This window comes from Acinonyx jubatus, chromosome A2 (assembly GCF_027475565.1).
Source record: "Acinonyx jubatus isolate Ajub_Pintada_27869175 chromosome A2, VMU_Ajub_asm_v1.0, whole genome shotgun sequence".
Classification (NCBI taxonomy): Eukaryota; Metazoa; Chordata; class Mammalia; order Carnivora; family Felidae; genus Acinonyx; species Acinonyx jubatus.
Genome location: NC_069383.1, coordinates 154,435,987 through 154,454,007, shown reverse-complemented (window position 1 = coordinate 154,454,007; position 18,021 = coordinate 154,435,987). Strand labels below are relative to the sequence as shown.

Sequence of the window (18,021 nt, the reverse complement as noted above, 5' to 3'; positions counted from 1 at the left end):
AGTAAGATGGGTTCTGAAATAACTATAGCCTCAGGTACACATGCATCCCTGTGAGTAAAAAACCAGAAGGAAGAAAGTGGATTGGAACCCTCACCCAAAGACCTCAACACTGTACTACCTAAAAAGATCAATTAATGCACCACTAGGACAAAAGTTCACAGAAACAGGACCCGCGATAACGACTTAAAACCCAACCTCTTGACAATACTGTGCATCCAGATCTGCACCCAGTGTCTTGTAACTGGCACATCACATGACAAGACTCATTTGGGCAGACGTATTCTCCAAGAACACTGAGAACACAACCCCGTATCTTGCAACTGCTGCTCAAAAGGGAGAGAGTAAGAAGTCAAAACTAAAACTACTTAAATTCTGCTAGGCTTAAAAGGAATTTGTGTTACAATCAGAAAGATAACAAGTGCTGGCAAGGATGTGGGGAAACTGGAACCTTTATGCACTGCTGACAGGAATGTAAAATGGGGTAGCAACTTTGGAAAGCAGTCCAGCAGTTTCTGGAAAGGTTAAACATAGTTACCATGTAAGGAGGAAGTTTTGCCCCTAGCTATATAAACAAAGGAAAGAAAAACATGTCTACACAAAAACTTGCATGTGGAAGTTCATAGTAGTTCATGATTCGTTAAGAACCAAAAAGTAGAGGGGCACCTGGGTGGCTCAGTCCGTTAAGCACCCAACTTCGGCTCAGGTCATGATCTCACAGTTCGTGGGTTCGAGCTCCGCATCGGGCTCTGTGCTAACAGCTCAGAGCCTGGAGCCTGTTTCAGATTCTGTGTCTCCCTCTCTCTATGCCCCTCCCCCACTCGCGTTCTGTCTCCCTCTGTCTCAAAAAGAAACAAACATTAAAAAAAATTATAATAAAAAAGAACCAAAAAGTAGAAATTGAGATGTCCGTGAATGGGTGGTCCCATTTACAAGGATATGACCAGATTTTCTGAAAAAGGAAAAGTCAAAATCTAAGCTGCTTCCTTTTGAGGGAGCAAGCTGTCTAGTCTATTTATCCTTGAGCTCTGTGCTTGCTTCCAAGGACAGCATTTGGTGCTTCTTGCACTGGGCAGGAGGGTGTATGAAACAATCCAAGATGTCCAGGCATAAGTCACAGGACACTGAGTGCAGGCAAAGGCGGAGACTGCCAAAACTGATGCTGGAGACACCTCTCACCTCTGCTACATCTGACCGTGTGTTATTAAGGGCCGTCCCATTTACAGGAGTTCAAAAATTAAGCTGCCTCGGTCGCATTTTGAGGCAACTCACAGAGAAATGTTAGGTTACAGGAATTCTGTGAGCCTTTTCAGGATTACACTGGCTGAAATGAGAACACAAGTCAAGCTACCTGTCATGGAAATGTGAGTGGGTTGGGTTGAGAAGCCAAGATTGTGGCTAACTGACAGGATAGGACCCTGGAAAGCCAGAAAGGGGTGGGGTCCAATCCATTTGTAACCAGCCCCTACTTTCTTCTAGGCTGCCTTGAAAGACACCTAGCTGGACAAGGGACCACCGGCTGAATCATCTCCTTCCTGTACCCTTGTGCCCACTTTTTCACATCTGCCTAATAAAAACCCTCCAATCCCAAATCAGTTGCAGCACGCAAACAGGACAAGGGAATTTCGTAGCAGACTTCCCTATTTAAGTTCTAAAGTGTGTTCAAAAAGTAGACAAGTGGCTACCTGCACATCCATGTTCATTTCATGACAGCACTATTCACAAGAGCCAAGAAGGGGAAGCAATCCAAATGTCCATCAACAGATAAATGGATAGAGAAAATATGGTTATGTACAGTGGGGTATTTTCTGCCTTAAAAAAGTAAATCCTCTCACATGTGACAACATGGATGAACCTGGAGGACATTTGCTAAGTATTGAAATAGGCTTGTGACAAACACTGCACGATTCCACTTAATGTGAACTATCTAAAACAGTCAAACTCTTAGAAATAGAAAGTAGTATGCGGTTGCCAAGGGGCTGGGGGGGGGGGAAGTGAGAGTTGTTAAATGGACATAGTTTCAATTTTGCAAGATGGAAAAGTTCTAGAGATCTGCTACACAACATGCACAGACTTAACATTACTGTATACTTAAAAATATTAAGATGGTAAAGTTTTATGTTTTTGAACAGGGGGAAAAAAAGCAGATGGCTTCACCACAGATTCTTCAACTCTGGAGAGAAGACCCTCACAGGGCTGGTGTAAGCGTCAAATGGGATGCAAGAGAAACTAAGCGCTCAATTAACACTATTAATCATAGTATCAATAAAAGCAAATGCCATGATTTAATGTTAGCTTTGCACATTTCATAATGTAATCACAGAATGAAACCCAATGGGCCTTCAGGTCTGGTCTGCAGCCCACTAGCACAAACTCTGTGGGCAGGCTTCATCCACCTCATTCAGTTGAATGACTCAGGTAGACCCACCGCTGGCACTTTCTAGAAGCACAACTCAGCCCTCAGTCCCTGCTTGAACCTTTGGTCATATTCTCCACACCCAAAGATAATGGGCCAAATGCACCAGCCCTTCCCCCAAAAGCTCTGCTCACAAAATGGGGATGTATGGAATGAATGAAATGAAAGATACCAGATAAAGCAAATTCCAAGGAGGGGTGGGGAATTTTCTAGGCTATAAAAACAGAAGGGCAGAGATTGAGAATACCATACTTAACGTAGGTAACTGGAGTTCACTCCATGGCGGACAGTTTTCAAAGGAAAACCCCTTTCCCTGATCTGATGAAGGCTAATTCTCCACCTGAGTTCTTAGGCTATGCAGGCGTATTAGCTTCCTCTGGCCTGGGACTTTGCTGGGACTCTGCTTCCAGCCTCCTGTAGGAGGGGAGCAGGGTGCTTGTCCGTCCCCACAAATCAGGATTCTGTTCCTGACTGCCCTCTCACTCTAAATGCGGGCCCAGCCACCCCCACCCCGTTCTCTCTCCTCATAGCTCCAGGAGACCTCATCCACCCTCCTGGCAATGCCTGAAGCCCCACTTCTAGCCTAGACGTGCCCCTGCATTCCAGCACTACATATCCACCTGCCTACAAGGCAGTGTCAACCACAAGCACCAAGAGACTAAAATGAGCCTATCCTCTCTAAAATCTGTCAAAGCAGGCATATTCATCACGTGGGGTAGTGCCTACCATGCTGGGTAACTCAAAAACTAAAGATTTTCCATTATTGCAGAAAGTTCCACAGGACAGCACTGCTTTAAAACTTGGGTAAGGTCATGGGGCACCTGCCAGGCTCAGTCAGTAGAGCATGCGAATTGATCTCAGGGTACTTCATGCCCCACACTGTGCTTGGGGGGGGGGGGGGGGGGACAGGTCACTGTAAAAGAAGATCAAAACTGGACCCTGAAAGATGGGGGGGGGGTCCTAGAAAAAACAAAGACATGGGACAGCAGTCTGTCATAGAAGCTAGGTAGGGCCCAGAGTACCACAGGATCGGGGTTTGGGTTTCAGCCTACATATATACAGTGGGGTTTTAAAGCAGCAGGAGAATTTTGCTCCAATAGATCTATTACCTTCTGATCATATTCCAACTAGCTTACTGGTCTAGTTTTCAGTTTTGCATGAAGTCTGTTTAACCACTTCTACCATTTTCTCTTACTAGATTTTTCTCACAGTACTCAGAGCCAAACTCTTACTCAACGAAATCATTTGTCATCTTAAAAAGTCAAAAAAAGGTTTTAAAAGTAAAATGATGTTTCTTCAGGGCACTCTTATTAAATGAATTACCACCTTTCTAGCACTGGGCCACTGCCCACCACTGGATATATGAGGACCCCCTTAAACACTTGCCTCACTCTGCCCCCAGTTATGATTTAATTGTACTCAGCATACAGACATGGGAAACACTTTTATTCATCACTGAATTCTCACTGCACACACAAGATGTAGCACAGTGCCCCATTATCTAGTAAGTCCCACACACACCCTGGCAGAATTTGGCTTGTTTGCTTCAGGCAGGAAATTCCCTTTAAACAACAGTCCCTAAGTGGGAAATAAACACCCATGAGCTGGAACGCAATCGCACCCTATAATAAGCAGCACCTTGAGATAGAGACTCACCATAATCCTAGCAGATCATCCAGTTCACACCCTGATGTAGCAAGCCCAGGGCACATGGGCTAAAGATGAAGTTTACTCCAGCTTCCTGACTCCCCCAACTCCTTTGTCTGAATTCACAGACTTTCACTAGAGTAACAAGGAAAAAATGGAGGTGAAACCAAATCAAGGCAGGTGAAGTTTAATTCCACTCATGTGAATGTCTTCATGAGACTCCTCTGGAGGGTGGCACTGCATTTAATGACCAGATACCCAGATGAAAAAGAGGTCTGCAGCCAGAGTAATGACCCTCCTCTGACGTGAGCCTCCTCCATGAGTGCTTCCGAGGGGCAGGTGCTTGCTTGCAGAACAGTCCCAATCTCTGTCCAGGCCTCAGTTGTCTCACAGATGGACCAGCCTAAATGCCAGCTCCTTTTCTATGCTCACAGCTGGAAGGACTCTCTTCTCAGAGTGGCTGGCCTGTACCTCTCACGAGCGCTCCCATGATCTATCTTGTGCACGTTAGTTACCACTCCAACCATCTGAACGTGGCCGATTCCCTCCTTCCACAGCTTGTAGAACGAAGTCAGGAGTATGTGGGAGTGCCTGGTTGGCTCAGATGGTGGAGCATGCAATTCTTGATCTCAGAGCTGTAAATTCGACCCTCACGATGGGTGTAGAGATTAGTTAAATCTTAAAAACAAAGAGAGAGAGAGAAAGAGAGAGAGAGAGAGCACGCGCGCGCGCACGTGTGCACACGTGGGCTCTAGAGCCAGGCGTACCACTTACCAGCTCCATGCCCTTGCACTCCTGCTCAAGTGACTGAGCTCTCTGGGCTCCAGCTACCTTTTACAAAACCAAGATGATACCAGTACCCCATTAGTAAAGTTGTTTTCTTAAGACTTAAGGAAAACATAGAGCTTTTCTTAGAAATCTAGCTCCTGGGCCATAGTATCCACTCAAATACCCACTAAAACAGACTGCTCATAAACGTGTATGCTCAAGCTCCCAGTCTGGGGAAATAGTGGGAAACAGACCCACATTGCAGCTCCATATACTGAGGCTGACAAAGACAGCCAGTTGACTCGTGTTTGACTTCACCATTTCAGAACAGGCAAGCGGTAAAACAAAAAAACAAAAAACCCACATACATTCAGAAAAGATAGTTCTATCCCGTCACAGGGAACCTTTTCACAAAGGGTCATGGATAAAAGAAAAGCACTGCCTCAAGGTAAACAAAGGGAATGTGGGGGTCTGGAAGGCAAGCGGAAAGAGCCATAGGCCAGGGTGGGCATTCAGCTTTCACACGTACAAGGGAAGGATGTTCACACAGGGTTCCCACAGCAAAGAGGCCCAGAGGTGTCCTGGGAGAGGACCCTGAGGACGGGCAAACTAAACTACAGGCTGTATGTGCTGCGACTCAAGAGGGCTCCAACACTAGTAACTCAAAACTGCATTCCTGGGATTACAAAGATGTGTGTTATGATTCTGAAATAGATGAACACAAAGGTGGTGTTATTTCCAGACAGCTAATCTGTCAGCTCAATTGTTTCCTAGTGTCAAAAGGAAAACAAATGAACACACATACACGACTTTATTACTTAGCAGGTTTTTTTTTAATAACTGAAAGCACTTGAGAGCCAAATAATTTTCAGTGAAGCTTGTAAATTAAAACAACCTACACATGGATGGCACCATCTTTTACAAAACTTCTGTGTACTCTATCTTGTTTCTCTTAATTACAGAATAGAAAGGGGAAACTGCTCAAGTAACAAAAATCATGTCTGTACAATAAGACTGTAATACAAGTGAGCAGAGCAATGGGATTAATTAAAGCCAACACCAACAGTAAATGCTTAACTATCCATCAACACATAACAAGATTAATCTTCAAACTTTAGAGATTAAGGAGCAAAGGAGGTCTTAATATGCACTATTCTTAGAAGTAATAGTTCTTTTGCAACCTCTGACAACCCTGCCCCAATTACAGAAGTATGAATTATTCAAGTTTATGAGGTACTGTATTTCCTATTCCTTCCACCATGCAGGAATTTGGGGAGACAGCAGAGTGGCATCACGCACACCACCTGGAGTAGCATGTTCATATTCCTAAGCATGAACATATTATGCTGAAGAATGATCCCTTGCCATCCCTCAGCATGTAGTTCTGGTGTATGCATGAACAAATGTGCCACAGCAGAAAGGAGACACTAAACCACAATAGGGACCCACAGCCATAATTCCAAGTATACCCACACCCAACACCACCAAATGACAGGCTGGCTAGTGGCCCACTGGGCTACCTTCTGCAGCAAAAGGCTCCAGGCCAACACCAAATCCTGGAGACAGTTTTACAAACAGCGGCAGCTTCAGTGAACAAAAACCTCCCTTCTTCTGCAGACACAGATAGGCCCATTCTGACATTCCTCATCCCCAGGAAAGAAAACAAGCTGGAAAAGAGGGATGCACAGGGGTATCGAGGAAGTTTGCACCACTGTTGACACTCCAGGTTGACAGCTCTATAAAACCCTCTGGAAGATTTTACAAGAACAAACCAAAATGGGCGTTCCACGTTGTTTCCAAGTCATAAATTTATAAATGCCTGCAAAAGCAAGCTAGTGCGAAAACAAAAGTCTTCAAAACTACCAAGAGCCTTTCAATTAACGTAATAATAAATTTTTCATTGTCAAAGTAAAATCCAGGAAATTCACTTTAGTACATACTCCTCGGATGGACTTTAGGGTTCTGAAAACTGTCTCCCTCAACGGCTCAATGTTCATGCATGTGCATTTTTCCTGGAGAAAGGACCCACGGCATCTGACACAGTCTCAAGATGACCTCTGACCTTCCCTCAAGCTAAGAATTGAAGTTCTAGTGAGAGGCAGGGCTGGTCTCATCCTTGGCCACTGGATCCTCAATTATTTCTGAGCTCCTCAAAGGACTGCATAAATCCAACAGTAAGAGCTGTAGGAAAACGATGACCCTAACAATGCTTAACACTTGTTTTTGATTATGGAAATCTGAGCCCGCTTTTTGTAATGCTAGAGGAATGTCAAGCAGCAGACTTTACAAGAACGAACTTAAGTACAGAAACAGCTTAGCAAATGGCAAAATTACAACTGTAGCTTTCACAGGCATGGATGAAAGATGAACCCAGTCTACTGAAATGTTCTCCACTACAATTTCATTCATGGAAGCACTTACTGAAATTTATCTACCTGGTCTCTTTTCCAAGTCTTGCCCTGTGCTTCCTCGACGGTATAAGCCCAGCTCACCCCTGTGCTTCCTGAGGACTATTTTTCTGCCAAATTGGCTCCAATCACCACTGGGAACCCACATCATCTCACCCACCCAAAAGAGACTTCGAGACTTGGCTTGACTCCTCTCTCAGCCCCACAGCAGCCCCTCTGCACCCAGGACCTGGTAAGATAAATCCTAGCTTTCATTTTACCCTCTAACAAAGGATTCAGAATACATAATCCCTAATACCATCTTCACTTTACCCTTTTCCTGATAACTCACTCTTGGATTCTAGTTTATGACTTCGTACGGAAAATTAACTTCCCTCTCAGCCATCCAAAACTTCTTGTTTGCAGTTAGGGAGCACACTACTTCTAGCGTAAAAGATAGACGTCTTGCTCAACCAAAGTATTCCATCTAGCATACCTCATAATGATGAGCAAGATGCTGCTGGAGCTACTGTTTGGGGTGAGCAAATGGAGGGCAGAGATGGGCTACAGGTGCTACGTGTGAGGCAAGGTTGTTTGGCATTCCCATTCTGCACATGGTCAATGACGGGAAATGATCCAAGGAAGGCAGAGTCTTCTGCCATCAGACAGCATTACAAGTGAAGATTCAATCTTGACCTTGAGGTCAGTCACTATACTAGAAATAGGTAACAAGCTCTGATGTCCCTGTTTGAGCCCCTAGATTCGACTGTGCCTGAGCCCTACCCACTCCAGACTTATGTTCACATCACCCAACAGACTTCCCTTTTAAGTAGTTTTATGTTTGTTACTTATACCAGAAAGACCTAACCAATACGACTATTTCCTTAAAAAACAGAGAGAGAGAGAGAGAGAGAGAGAGAGGCCTCTTAATTTAAAAATCGGGACGACGTATCAGAGAATAAAGGACAGGTAGCTTGCCTTACACACTTAAAGAGACAAAAGGCCCTAAATGGAGTCACTTGTGCTAAGCCCCACAGTCACCAAACTGAGACTTAATACCTAATCATGGTTTCAACTTCTGCGAGAGGTGGAATTTTTAACCAATCTGGAATTACCTGGCCAGCACTAGTAAGGTCATCTGCCCAACAGACCCCAGCCCCTAAAGGAAGGTGACCCTGCCTAAAACAACCTGTTTCTTTGCATTTCTAACTTCATCCCACCCCCTTCTACTTATAAAAACCTTTCATTTTATACAGCTCTTTGGACCGCCTTTCTATTTACTGGATGAGATGTCGCCCAATTAATGAATTATTGAATGAAGCCAACTAAGATCTTTAAAATTTACTCAGTTGAATTTTAACAACACACACAAAACACTATATACTTCTTGTTTTGCCGATTGCAGTCTGCTGACTACCTTCAGCACTACATGCTTCCTCAACTCTCAGAGCCGCTCCACCCCCTACAGAGCGTTTAGCAAACAGTGGTACAAGGAAGAAAAGAAACTAAAGATCAATGCAATTCACCTGCTGCTGGAAAGCATCTACAGTAGTCACCCTTGGACAAGTGATGAAGAAACAAAGTGCAAAAAGGTTAAAAAAAAAAAATACCATCAAGGTACCCACAGTTACAATTGGATATTATCTAAAATATTATTTCACACTGTTCTGACATGACCCACAGTAACATACACATTTTATCATGTACATCACAATACATAAAATCAAAGAAAAGGTTTTATAAAATCCTCTTGAATGTGTGAGACACTTTCCAACATTTCTTTTTTCTCCCCCTTAAACAACGATTGCAACCTTTTCAGTTCACATCATTACCCACAGCTTGAAAAAGACAGATATAAAACGAGGGACTTTCTCTTAAAATCAGATTCTGGTCAAAGTTCTCTGGAGCCCAAACCCGTTATCCCATTCTACATACGAAAAATTGAGTCCTGAGAGGATACACGACCAGTCCAATGTGAGTACCGCGTGCCCCTGCACCCAGTTCTTGGGCATGCACGTGCGCACGCCTGCGCCCCCCCCCCCCCCCCCCGGCAGGTTCCACCCTCCTCGCAGTTCTTCAGTTCTCCGGTTTCACTCCTCGCAGTAACAATCTGCTCCCACCAAATAGGCCTCCTCAAAAAACAATGAAAATGTTTCAGATGTCAAATCCCCAAATTTATCTCACCCCCACCCTTTGAACACAAAATAAAAACAGTCTCGAAGGCCAATTTGCCCACAGGTGTGTTATGTGTTATTGCCTGGGGTAGGACAAGTGGGGACATTAGTCACACATGAGGATGTGGGAATTACTAATTCCTGTTTCTGGAAATTGCAACCAACACCTCTCCCCTGGTACTGCTTCCACAGTGTGCCAGTGCCTCTTGACCTGACAGCAACAAGGAACAAACAAGGAGTTTCAGCCTTAAGTGGACACCAAGACAAGGAAGGTGACCACATGCAAAGTAGAGCCTGGACAGCTTTTCTCAAAGCCCTTCAGGCAGAACAAAGCAAGCACTCCCTTCAGACCCCACTCAACCTAAATACAATACAGATGTTAACCACCCCCCACCTTCTGTCTACCTGCCAATGCTCAGGCATACAGACCCCACTTTACCAATAAGGAAACTGAGGTCTAGAACCATTAGGTAACTTGCCTGAGGTCAAAACCAGAAGGGGTCAGGGCTGGGACTGAACTCTGACAGTGGACTCCACAGTTATTCCTCTCCAGTGACACAGCTCCAACCAAGTCTGCTCTCCATAGCCCAAAGACCTGGAACTTCCTATATGAGGCAAAACAGGCCAATACTTCTCCAAGAAAAAGATCACAGAATAGCCTATACCTAGAATGAACTATAAAAAATCTTTGTAATTATGTCACAGTTCAAAAGGAAAAAATGGGGGGAAGGGCGCCCGGGTCAATTAAGCATCTACTTGGGTTTCGGCTCAGGTCATGATCTCACAGTTCCTGACATTGAGTCCCACATCGGGGGCTCTGCACTCACAGTGAGGAGCCTGCTTGGGATTCTCTCTCTCCCCTCTCTCTCTCTCTCTCTCTTTCTCTCTCTGCCCCTCCCCCGCTTGTGTTCTCTTTCTCAAAAGAAATGAAGTTTAAAAAGAGAGAGAAATGACATATTCATCCAAGTACCCTTAATTTGCAGTCAAACGCTCAGATTTGGCTGATTTCTGAAAGATATTCTTCAGGTGGGTTTAACACAAACAAAAAACACCCCATGTGATACTGGATCCTGATGGTCCCCAGGAAGGGTGACTGACATCAACTAGTTCTTGTGGTCAACAAGGCCCAAAGTAGCAGGACTGTAGCTTTCCATCCAGAACTCCACTTGCCTGGTCCATCCAGCTGCCTGCCTCTCTTCCAGGGAGATCCCAACTTGTGACACAAACCTTCCTGGAGACCAGAATCCTTTTTTCAAGCTCAGATATCAACATAATTCAAATTAGGGCCAAAGGGGGCAAAGAAGGTAGGGAGAGATGCTGTGCTTATGCTCTAGAAAAATTTTAGTCCACCAGCGACTTCTGGCACCCTGGCCACTGCCTTTACTCACATAACCCATTTTTAATGAAATAGAAAAGTTACATTTTAGGCCCAAGAACACACATTACCTTTCCCGGCTGGATCGTTTCCCCAAACGCTGCAGCCAACACCACAGAGTGAATGCCCTCAGAGCTGAACTTCCCCTAATCCCATTACCACCACTTTTAATCTCAGTATCAGATAAAAACAAATCCTCACTTAAAAAAAAAAAAAAAGAAAAAAGAAAACCAACCCAAACAAAAAATCCAACCCTCACTTGAAATCACCTTCTCCAAATGATGTCCACTCATAGTTCAATTCGGAAGACACTACAAGGCTGGGGGGAGAGGGGGCACGTCTAGAAGGCACCTGGCGGCACAATATCCCGAAGTGCCGGCTGCTACACCTTCGCGGCCCTCTGGCATTCTACTCTCAGACCTGGCTGCCTCTCCGCACTTCTGTTCTTCCCCCTGGGCAATGACAGCAAGTGCGTAGTAGCTACCCGCGAGAGGGCACAGCCTCATTTTACTCTAAACTGAAAAATGGGCAGGTGAAATTTGCAAGAGGCTGAGACAGGTTGAAATCCTGGCAGCAGGGCCAGGATTCAAACTGGGGTCTGTGACACGCTTGTGGTATCAGTCTTTGGAGTGGGCCAGCAAAAATGAGACACGACTGGATGCCAACAGGCTGCTTAAGCCCTTTCCAGTCACCCTTCCCCAGAGTATTCAGATAACACTAGGCTCCTATCACAGGATTAGGAATTCTGAGGCTTGATTTCAGGAAACAAAGTCCAAGTCTAACAGGAGAGAGTAGAAAGGTCAAAGAGCAAGATGTCAAGACACATCTGCTTCTCAGATGCCTTCAGAACACACCAAAGAGGACACTCTGTTTTTACCCAATTGCTTTTTGAGGGGGAGGGGGGACGTTAAAAAACAAAAAACCAAAACTCAGCCTTATAAACAAGACTCTGTTGGGGCACCTGGGTGGCACAGTTGGTTAAGCGTCCAACTCTTGATTTCAGCCCAGGTTATGATCTCATAATTCTGTGAGTTCGAGCCCCACATCAGGCTCCGTGCTGACAGTGTGGAGCCTGCTTGGGATTGTCTCCCTCTCTCTCTGCCCCTTCCCTGCTCTTTCTCTCTTTCAAAAATAAACTTAAAAAATAAAATAAATAAACAAGACCCTGTGTCAAGCTGTGATTGGAGAAATGGGACATTCATGGAACTTTTCTGGAAAACGGATTTGTATCAAGTTTGAAAGAATGCACACCCTCTGATCCAGTGATTCCCTCTCTAGACATGAAAAAGGAGGAAACCTGAAGACAAGGTCTAAAAATAGAATTATGGCACATTCATATGATAAAATTTAGGCAACTATTTAAATAGAGCATTCTGGAAATGTTCACAACGTAATATTTTTTGAAAACTTAAGAGTATAATCAATTTTGTTACTAACACAAAAAATTGAAATAAAAATGAGGGTAAAGGACAGTTTTTGACATCTAACGTTAACATTGTTATCTTTCAAATTATTTCAAATGACCACGAACTACTTTGTTTTTGCTTAAAGAAAAAACAAATCTCACAATCTCAATTTCAAATGACATAAACCAATCACTGCTATTCCCTTTCAGGGTTCAGTCAAGAATTGGACAGATGGCTGTCTGCCCTAACTGTGACAACGGACTTCATCTATTTCTTTAGAAGAGAATATATCCCATGATTTAAGCTGGATGTGCGCATGCAGTTTGAGAAGTTGTAGCCTATTTAGGCTGAAAAAGAAATTTTAAGGGTTTTAACAGTTACCCTTTTCAACACAAGTTTGGGGTTCGTCTTCCAAATGGTTTTCTGTGCCTTACCAGCATTTTAAACTGTTCTCCAAGAATGTACACTTTTTAAAAGCTAAGTTGGGATCAAACTAGGCAGGCTGTACCACATGCAACACGCAGACATCCTTGCACTTCCATTCCCTCATTTTTTTGTACTGGGCACACCCATAACCCATTAAGCTTTTCTTTTAACCCCTTGTGAAAGCACTAGAAAACCAAGGCAGTTAAAAAGTCACTGCACGCCCTCAAACAGTTACCATGACCAGCAATTACACTCGTTAAGTAGCTACCCCAGAGAAAATACACACGTCCGCACAGAATCTTGTGCGTGAATGTTCACAGCAGCACCATTCACACCAGCCAAAGCGGAAACAACCCAAATATCCACCGACTACTGAATGGATAAACAAAACATGGCATGTATTCACATAATGGAATATCACTCAGTGATAAAAGGAATGAAACAGTGATTCGTGCTGTAGCACAAAGCACGAAAACGTTATACTCAGAGGTCAGACATGAAAGGCTACATATTGTATGATTTTTGAAATATCCAGGATACACAAATTCATAGAAACAGAAAATAGATTAGTGGTTGCCATGTGTTGCGGGGGGGGGGGGGGGGACGGATGGATGGAGAGTGACTGCTAATGTATAGGGGTTTCTTTTGAGACAGATGCAAATGTTCTAACACTGGTTGTGGTGATTGGTGCACAACTCTGAATATACTAGGAACTATTGAAATGCGCACTTTAAACCAGGGAACTGTAACGTGTGTGAATTGTATCTCAACAAAGCGGTTCTTTCTTTAAAGGGGCACCTGGATGGCTCAGTAGGTTAAGCATCCAACTCTTGATTTCGGCTCAGGTCATGATCGCACAGTTTGTGAGTTCCAGCTCTGCGTTGGGCTCTGTGCCGACAGCACAGAGCCTGCTGGGATTCTCTCTCTCTCTCTGCCCCTTTTCCGTTCCTGTTCTCTCTCTTTCAAAATAAATAAATAAACTTAAAAAAAAAAAGAAAGAGATTGGTGGGATTTTACAATAATAGTGTAATGCTCAAGTTATATACAATTTATACTCAATAAAATGTTGGGGAATGAATACATCAAAACATGAACCTACCAAAGAAAACTCACTTTTTGCCTCCCCCGTGAATATAGTATGAGCTCAGGAACTAATCACTTGAAACTGATTGGGCAATTATATACACATGAAACCCGAATATTACAAAAACAAAAACAACAAAAAAAGACTCAATGTTTAACAACACGCGCACAAATCAAGTTTTTATTAAAAACATGAGATTCACATTAAGAAATGCTACCCATACATGTTTATTACCCACTTCATCTCCCTCTTAAAAATACTTTTCCCAGGCCAATGCTGAACCACAGCCCAAACCCACTCACCACATTTCAAACTAAGTGGGAAATGTACAGTAGACAGTGCACAGAAGCAACTGCATGCCACACTGCTTGGACCATAAGTTTACTGCAATTTCTGGACCTTAACATCATAGTTAAAATTCACATTCCTTGCAAATCACTACTGACCAACTATATCCCCTCCTAACTATATTAAGAGGAATTCCTTGCATTTGGTATTAAGGACATGCCAAATTCTTTTTTTTTTTTTTTAATTTTTTAAAAAAAGTTTATTTTTGAGAGAGACAGAGTGTGAGACACAGAGTGCAAGCAGGGGAGGGGCAGAGAGAGAGGAAGACACAGAATCCCAAGCAGGCTCCAGGCCCTGAGATGTCATCACAGAGCCTGACGGAGGGCTCGAACCCACAAACCGTGAGATCATGACCTGAGCCGAAGTCAGACACTTAATTGAGTGAGCTACTGAGGAGCCCATGGACATGCCAAATTCTTGCTCACTTATCTTTCCAGTTTGTTCACTCTAAGAATATTTTAGGTCCTCTTCTAGGCGCTGAGAATACAATAGGGACTTAAAATAGGTAAAACCAAGCAAACAAAACCCTGCCCGCATGGAACTCACATTCCAGTAAAAAATTAAAATAACTTAAAATTTTATTTTTACAAACTCATGTCTAATGAATTAAAAACGAACTGTCAGCATCTGCAAAGAATCCCCACAATTCTCACCTTGCAAACGCGCAGTCTTTGCGAACCAGCAAAACTCACAAAGATCTATGAAATATTAGTAGCACTTTCCAATGTCAAGCTTTTCTTTCCTTCTTATACATTTGCCAGGAACAGAAAGACAAACATCTACTTTGTAAGTTCATTCAAAATCGGAAATTGAAACACTTTACAATTGACACATGACAGCGGGTTGTCAAAGGATTTAACAGCCCAGAGTCTACAAATCATTGATGTACCAAACGGTTTTTACTTTAAATTAAGAACAAGGACTCCAATCTTCTAGGTCTGTAAATCTCAAGTCATTCAATAACCTGAATTGTGTAACAGAAAAATATTGCATCCCCCCCAACCTTCAAAAACAAAAGTGCAATTTAGTACAAAGATCACAACAACTGGCTCAAAAGAGTAACTTTTGGAAACAAAGTCTAAATTCCTTTGAACAATTCAATAATTCAGTGGCAATTTTACAAAGCAGCCGCCAATTCTCTTGCAATTCTTCAGCAGTCTTTCTTTTCTCCTTATCCCCATCCAAGCTAGAGAAGCTAGCCATACTAGCACCCTAGAACAGCCAACCTGTCCTTAATATGTAGCCCCTTTCAAGTTCGAACGTTCATCTGTAGGCAGAGCTCCTCCTCTTCAGCAAATTGGCTGTGCTGAATTCTAGCTAGATACACAGAGGTGGGATCATCTCCTTCCAGTTAAAACCATCTAAAATGAACTTAAGTGCTTTTCTCCACAGCTTGACCTCTTGGATACTATGTTTCCTACCAAGGAAAGGGGTATGGTGGATAACAGAGGAGCAATGCATTTTGTTTCAGATCGCGCTTTTCCTTCTGGACTTAGTCAATGGGAACCATCTGAGAGGTTTATCTTCCTCAGGTTGAAGTTTTGGGGGAGAAGAGCTTGGTTATCTGCAATACCTTGAAGGAAAGATAATCCCCACCCAAATTAAACTGAGAGGAGGAATGCTTTATTAAGTTACTGGCGAGATCATAAAACAGACTGTACCACCCCCCAAAACCCACTTAGAACTGAAAACATTCATAAACCCTGTCGAGTATAGCTTTACCACTAACAGACTACAAACTCTAAGGACTAACAACTTAGGGAACTTGACAGCCCCATTCATAAAAATCTCCCAACCATTATTACACCACCAAAGAGCCACTGACTTACAGGCACAGAGACTTCGTTTTTGTAAACACGGACAGGTAGAGAGCCCTCCCAAAGGGAAGCAAAGACACTTCAATTCTCAGAAAGCACAGACTCCAAGAGGTCACTTCTTGCATCCAAAACACACACACCAAATTGAACCCAAAGACCAAGACCACACACCTCACCAGGTTGCAGAAAACACGGAGTGAAAAATAAAAATAATATTTCAAAAAACAATGCTGTGGTCCTGAGTAAATGGGAGGTCAGCCACTTGGCAAAAGCACATGACTCATCCACGGGCCTGAATGCAAGTATTTACACTGTCCACTATACCAAACTGGGATTTCCCATTTTCATCCAAGGCCGGGCCTTGGGGGCAGCCGGGTGAAGTTGTGCTGTTTCCGTTTTTCTTTGTTTTTTTTTTTTTTTGGGGGGGGGGGCTGTGTCATTTTATTTCGCTGAATCACAACTCCCCCACATCCCCACCCCAAACCACCACCCCAGACAACACAACGAACACAAGAGGCCGTGGCAAGGACGCCAGCGAGCATCGACCGAGCAAAACAAAGCGCCCAGCGCACGGCTGCCAGGCTGGGAGTGGGTAGGTAAAGGGGGTCAGGCTCGCCCCACACAGCACCGCTCCCACCCCCGGGGGTGTCTCCCGGCAGGCGTGCCGCGGCAGCCTCCTCCCTCCCCTTGGGGACCAGACCCATTCTCCGCAGAGCTCCGGGGACCGCCGGGAAGGCGAGGAAATGGGGGCGGGGGCGCGCTGCCCCAGCTCGGGCAGGAGGACCGAGGCGACAGGGGAACGCGCGCTGAGCCCGGCCCACGTGAGCGCCCGGGCAGCGGCCGAGCCAGCCCCGGGGGACCGCGGATGGGGACAACGGCGCCCGTGGCCACTACGCCGGGCCCGGACTTACCGGGGCCGGGCGCGCCGCGGAGCCCGCGGCGGCCGCTTCCTCCTCCTCCTCCTCCTCCTCACTTGACAAAATGGCGGCGGCAGGAAGTGCCGGGCGCCTCGGCCCGCCCCCCGCCCGCCCCCGGCCACCCGCCCCGCCGCGGCGCCCGCGCCCCCCACCCGCGCCCCCGCCCCGCCGGCCGGCCCAAGCCGGGGGGCGGCGGCGCCAACGACCGAGCACCCGCGAGCGACCCGGCCACTCCGACGCCAACGGCGCAGGCGGCCCCGGCCGGGCGCAAGCGGCACGGCGCGCGGACGCGGGAGGCCCGCAGGCCCGAGCCCGCGTCGCCCCGGCCTCCCCGCCCCCGCGCCGCGCAGATGGCGTAGGTGCTGGCGCACCGGCCCCATTACGCAATGCAGGTTACGCGGGCCGCGCCGCGGGTCCCCGCCGGCCGCCCCGCGCCGCCCGCCGCCCCGAAGGGCACCGGTCCTCACCTGAGACGCTAGGCCGCACGCCGCCCCCGCCGGCCGCCCGCTGCCGCCGCCCCCTCTTCTTCGGGCTGCCTGCGCGGCGCCGGGGCCCGCCCGCCGCGCCCGCCGCTCCGCCGCGCTCACAGGCCCCGCTCGCCTGCGGGCACTGCCGGCAGCCGCTGCCGCCGCAGCCACCGCTTCGGCTCCTCGGCTGCGGGAGAGCAGAACAAACAGCCCTGCCGCCGCCGCCGCCGCCGCCGCCGCCGCCAGCGCACTGACGTCACCGCGTACGCTGCGCGCGCGGCCCCCCGCCGCCGCCCGGCGTGCGCGTCCCGCGACCGCGCCCGGCGCCAGCGAGCTCGGGAGAGCTGGCGGGCGCGAGGTGAGTGGAGGTGGGGGGGGCGCCCGGGATGGGGGGGGGAACCCCTCGGGGGGGAGGGTGCAGGGATTCGGCAGACCGAGGGAGAGGACCGAGGGGAGACCCCTCAGGCTGAAGGCTGGGTCTGAGAAGATCTGAAGGCAGAGAGAGACGAACAAAATTTAAGAAAGGTCTGCTGATGCGACCTTCGGCGAGAGGGAGGAAGGTGTGGAAAGACCCTAGAGACTCGTGGCAGAGGCCGAGTAGGGCCCCCTTCCCCGGGTGGGAAGGGGGCAGTGTGTTGAGCGAGGTTGGGACCCTTCGGTCCGCGAGCCGCGGCGGGGGTGCGGGCGCCGGTCGGAGGGGGAGGGCGGAGGTGATGGTGCGCGGGGCCGCGGCTGAGTGTGTCCCCGCCCGCCGCTGCTGGCGTCCGAGGGGCCGGGAACGCTGTCCCTCCA

General features: G+C 46.7%; 1 protein-coding gene across 6 annotated transcripts in view; it reads right to left on the bottom strand.

Moving 5' to 3' along the window:
• Positions 1 to 17,459, bottom strand: part of BRD4 (bromodomain containing 4) — an 86,434-nt gene extending 68,975 nt beyond the window's left edge. Inside the window, exon 1 of one of the 6 annotated variants that reach the window (XM_027050217.2) lies at positions 17,230 to 17,459. The gene's annotated coding sequence lies outside the window, so the exon portion shown is untranslated. Of the gene's footprint in view, positions 1 to 4,069; positions 4,739 to 16,756; positions 16,872 to 17,229 lie in introns of those variants that run through there. The other 5 variants (XM_027050222.2, XM_053219715.1, XM_053219716.1 and 2 more) reach the window with 5 other exon arrangements.
• Positions 17,460 to 18,021: the final 562 nt, after the last annotated feature.